We start from the raw sequence: 5,571 nt of genomic DNA, 5'->3' as shown, positions 1-5,571 counted from the left end.
GACTGCATATTACTTGGTGTCATTTAGATCCATTTGGATGGATACCAGAGCAAAAGAGAAAAAGTAAATTGGAAGGTAAGTTAAATGTTCATGAGCATAGCAGTACTGTCAAGAAAACAGTAGTGTGGGGATAGTTGTTTCATGCCAAGGTAGCTCAAAGAGTATGGGAATAGAAGATACTTTTTTTTCTTTTCAGTTTATTTATTTATTTTGAAAGAGAGAGCTTCTCGGCCTTTTGGCTAAGATCAAGTGTAGTATCTGTTCTTATCAGTTTATTTTGAGAGCGAGAGAGAGAGCACAGACCTGTGCTGAAATCAAGAGTCTGACGCTTAACCGACTGAGCTACCCAGGCGTCCCAGGGAATAGAAGACTCTTAATCTCCAAACTGCTAGTAAATTTCAGGGATATTGGTTAAACATGTTGAGATCAAAAGAATTTGACACTAAGACCCTTTGTTCTCTTTTTTGGTTTATTTGTTTTTAGAGAGGGGAAGAGAGACAGAGAGCTGGGGAGGGGCAAAGAGGGAGAGAACGAATCCCAAACAGGCTCTGCACTGTCAGCACAGAGCCCAATACAGGGCTTGAACTCACAAACCTGTGGAATCACAGCCTGAGCAGAGATCAAGAGTCCTAAGCTTAACCGACTGAGTCACCCAGGTGCCCATTTCGTTCCCTTTTATAGGATAGGTTAGAGGAATCAAAGATATGGTCATAAATGTCTTGGAATTCTGTGCAGGTCCATTTTTCCACTTGTTCCTGTACTCTTTCCAGAACCTACCAGAGAGAAGATGGAGTTTGTGCTTAGTTTGCAAACAATGGTAGTTTGCAAATTACCGCTGTGGTCATTTACTTAAAAAAGTACAGAGGCTATCCAGTGTGCGTATTTCAGGGTGTCTTGTTAAGGGTCTTGGATCAGTGGTATGTTGGTAATTAACTAATAATCTTCCTTTAGCTGAAAGAGTTTGAATAAACTGAAAGCCTTAAATCATTGAGAATTGGACACCTGGCTTTGGTTTGTCAGTAAAAAAGCAACAGTGTTTAAAGTTTTTCCAAAATAAATACCAATTAGACTGTATGCCTCTTAAAAATCCTCGGTTGTTTTTGGGAAATAGACTACTATTGTTTGCAGACTAAGCACAATGAAAAAGCCACAACCAAACACAACCAAAGTTCATTATCATTCAGAAATAATCACTATATGCATTTGATCATTTGAGACATCTGTGTATGCACATTTATAAATTGAAATAGAAAATGGATGAGTGGGGAAAATCAGGATACACATCTATGATGTTTTTAATAGAAACTTAATCATAATCTTTACTGTTTTAACAAAAAAAAACTGAAGCAAAACTAAAGATATTACTGATTTTTATATAAATGAATCTTCACAGCAAGCATTATTAGTTCTAATAGAGCTTTCTAAAGTTAAAAAGGACTATAACATGTTTTAAAAGTTGGGTTAATTCTTTTTCACTTAGCTATGTTTCAACTTTAAGCAGTATCACTTGACCTCAGCGGGGACAGTAAGAAATCAAGCTTAAATACGGTTCCTTTTGCCCTTCTACTTTTTGATTTTTGTTAGTTAATACTTTTCTAATTGTTCAGCATTTATAGCACACATATAAGGTGCCTCCAATTTTGAAACTATTATTCACATAGTTGTTTGATCTTAGGTTTGTTAAATGGATTTAATATTTTCCACTAATCTTTGTAACCTGGGTTTTCATTACTAGTCCTTTATTTTGATTTGTCCCTTGCTTTTCATTAATAGGTTTTTCATGAAGGAAAAGTTCCAGAGTTCTTGAAATTTTATATGCTTGAGAATCTCTACCCAATGTCCTTATACATGAAAAATAACTTCCTTGAGTATAAAAATTTCAAGACACATTTTGTATCGCTCAGAACTTTACATCCATTATCTGAATATTTACAGCTCTTGAAATAGCCTGATTTCTCCCTCCTGTGGATGACTTGATATTTCTGCCTACATGCCAGTAAGTCATTCTTCAGTGTTACAATTAAATAAACTAGAAATTACCTTGAAATTTATCATTCTGTTATTTTTTTTCTTGGATCATGGTGTTTCTTTTCAATATATAGATGTAAGACCTCTTCTATTCCTGGAATTTAAAAATAGATACATTTAATTTTTTGTTCCTTATACAGGAATAGGAATTATGCATACATTGGATTTTCTTTTCCTTCTGTATTTATAATGTTTCTAGTCATCTATATATCTTTGCTTTTTTCTATTTTGCCCTGTGTGGTGTTTTATATACATATATATTTTTAACATCTATTTAATTCTGAGAGAGAGACAGAGCATGAGTAGGGGAGGGGCAGGGAGAGACAGAGACAGAATCTGAAACAGGCTCCAGGCTTCAAGCTGTCAGCCCAGAGCCTGACACAGGGCTCAAACCCACGAACCCTGAGATTATGACCTGAGGGAATTTCAACGCTTAATTGACTGAGCCACCCTTAGGTGCCCCTGCTTTGTGTGTTTGCATCAAGTCTTTGTTCCATAATCTTTTTGGTATTTTCAGGTGTGTTTATTCTGCTTGAGTAGATTCTAATATTCCTTTAACCTCTCTACTGTTTTTATTTCTTTTTTCTTTTCCACTTTCTCACTTCTCCAGCTTTCTTGAAGCAATTTTATCACTTTTTCTCTGTTTTTCTTATCTCTTCTTTGACTGTAATATCTTTTTCTTTAACATTCTTTATCGGAAGGAACATGTTTTTTGTAATTTCTCTGACGCTGTGGGAATTTTATTTATTTGAACTTGTGCCAATTTTCTTGTGTAACATCACTTTTGTTGTCCATTCTTCATGTCTTTTTCCTCCACTGTTTAAACAAAGAGTCTGTGCTGGTTCCTTTCTGGGGTGTGTGTGTGTGTGTGTGTGTGTGTGTGTGTGTGTGTGTGTGTGTGTATGCATGTGATATTTCTTTTTTATTGTGGCAAAATATAAGTAAATAAAAACTTACCATTTTATTCATTTTTAATGTACAATTAAGTGGCATTAAGTACCTCCACAGTGTTTACAATCATTACCACTGTCTAGTTCCAGAACTTTTCATCATCCCAAGTTAAAACTCTGTCCATTCTATAATAACTTTGCATTCCTCCTTTACCTTAGTTGTTGATAACCTACTTTCTGTCTTGAGTTTGCCTCTTCCAGATACTTCATACGAGTGAAGTCATATGGTATTTGTCCCTTTATGCCTGGCTTATTTCACTTAACATAATATTTTCAGGGTTCATCCATGTTGTAGCACAAGTCAGAATTCCATTCCTTTTTATAGCTGAATAATATTCCATTGTGTGTATAATACCACATCTTCTTTACCATTTATCTATTGATAGACATTGGGTTGTTGCTGCCTTTTGACTATTGTAAATAATGCTGCTATGAACATTGGTGTATAAGCATCCAAGTCCCATCTTGCAGTTTTTGGGTATATATCTAGGAGTGAAATTGCCAGATCATATGGTAATTTAACTCTTAAGAAACTGCCAAACAATTTTCTGAAGCAGCTGCAGCAGTTTACATTCCTACCAGCAATGCATGGGGACCAGTTTCTCCACATCTTTACCAACACTTGTTATTTTCTGTTTCTTTTCAATAGCCATACTAATGGGTATGAAATGGTATCTCATTGTGGTTTTGACTTGCTACTTTTCATATTTGAAGAAAGCAGTTTTTATAGGTCACTATTTTATGAAGAATTAAATGGAAAGCAATAGAAAGAATAGATTGAAGCAGGCTACTTCTTTATTTTGAGATCACATGAAGCCACAAATTTAGGTGATATTATGATCCGAGGCTTCACCTTCCTCTTTTACCACACTTTTTTAGCTCTGGCTATCTTCCTTGGCTAGTGTGCTACTTAGATACATCCACAAAGATGACATGTCTCCAAATCTCTTTCTCCAATCTGGGAAGACACTTTGTTTCTATAGGAATATTCACCAGTTCCCTTTTGGCCCTCCTATGCCAAGTATTTATTCTCCAATGAATAGATCTGTTATAATCACACTTTTTAATTGTAAGCCTTTCAAAAGTAGGACCATGTCTGCTGCATCTACTTCCATTATAGCACATTAAAAATTGTTGAGTTTCAACATAGTTCTAACTAAAGCAACCTACACACATGCGTATACACCTATGTAATCATATAGCTGTGTATCTGTTTTTATCTCTGAGTTCCCTATGGAGAGGTAAAAAGAAATCCAGACCAATAATAGAGACTTTAATTCTAGCCTACAAAGTCTTATATGACCTGGCCCCACTTTATCCTTTGACCTCATACTCCCCTCCTCTCTTCCTCTCTTACTGTGTTGCAACAATACTGGTTTTGACGTTCTTCCTTTAGTAGGTCTGAAATGCACCTACCCTCACAGCCTTGACATTGACTGTTTCTTCTTCCTGGAGCCATCTTAACTGCTTAAGATAACTTAACCCACATGTCTCCATGAGTAACTCCCCATCTTTAAATCTGTGCTCAAATGTCAACTCTTCGGTGAAAGGAAGCTAAGGAACTCATTGTTCTTTAATAAACAGAGAGAGACTAACTCAAAAATTAGAACATTAAAGTGAGAATAAGCCACCACAATAGCAGAGCATTTCTACTGGAACCAACAGGAGACAGATTCAGTGATGATGTGAAGGTAGAAATGTCACAGTTTGGTAGTAGACTAAACACATAATAAATGATCCTGAAAACGCCTTAATAGCAACAAATAAGGAGATGCTGGCTCTGGCAATGGTAGAGAATTTGACAGTCAAATGGTTTGAGTCAAAAGATAAGAAATTGTACCTTTGCATCAATGACATAGCTAGTATGTTGTAGCTCTCTAGTAAAAATCTATCTATCTATCTATCTATCTATCTATCTATCTATCTATCTATCAAGGGAGAGAGGGAGAAAGTAAAGTATCAGTTTATTTCTAACTCCCTTGCTAGAATTTGTGGGATAATGTCTTTGACCATGGGAAAAAACACAGCAGAAACACATTTTGTCTCTTTATCAATGGTTACTATGTCTCCTCTGATTGTAAAAATGTATCTTAAATTTTCCTGTGTGGCCCAAGACATATAAGTAATTAACTATTTCTGAAGTTTGGAGGTTTTATTTTCAATTAATAATAAGACCAACAAATGTATACTTTAGGTTTAGGTGTTAAATGTGAACATGTGATCTAAGACAACTTTAATAGTCTCTGGAAAACATTCTCATCTTAACAAACTACCAATACTGTGAGGTCTAAGTTCATCTTTGTAGCCTTATGCATGAATAATTTGGCATAAGAAGGTAAAAATACTCTTAAAGATGTATAACAGATAATTCAGAAAATAGTTACAAACAGAAAAATAGTTGCTAGAGTTGACATTAGCAATGTGTCTTAAAAAATAGTTTCCCCTTCAAAGCTATTAGAGGAAAAAGTTGTGGAAGACTTAGAAACATCATTTAAAACAGTAAAGAGTATTTTTTTTTTTTTAATGACAAGAAGATGACGTTTTGACAAGGCAAATCATACCTTAAATGTCAGGGACTACACATTGTCACTAA

At 35.1% G+C, this 5,571-nt stretch overlaps 1 pseudogene; it reads left to right on the top strand.

Annotated features, from left to right (window-relative positions):
* Positions 1–219: 219 nt before the first annotated feature.
* LOC120232385 lies at positions 220–347 on the top strand (annotated as a pseudogene).
* Positions 348–5,571: the final 5,224 nt, after the last annotated feature.

The sequence above is a fragment of the Hyaena hyaena genome, unplaced genomic scaffold (genome assembly GCF_003009895.1).
Source record: "Hyaena hyaena isolate Hyena2069 unplaced genomic scaffold, ASM300989v1 scaffold_72, whole genome shotgun sequence".
Taxonomy (NCBI): Eukaryota; Metazoa; Chordata; class Mammalia; order Carnivora; family Hyaenidae; genus Hyaena; species Hyaena hyaena.
This window is presented reverse-complemented; position numbering and strand designations above follow the sequence as displayed.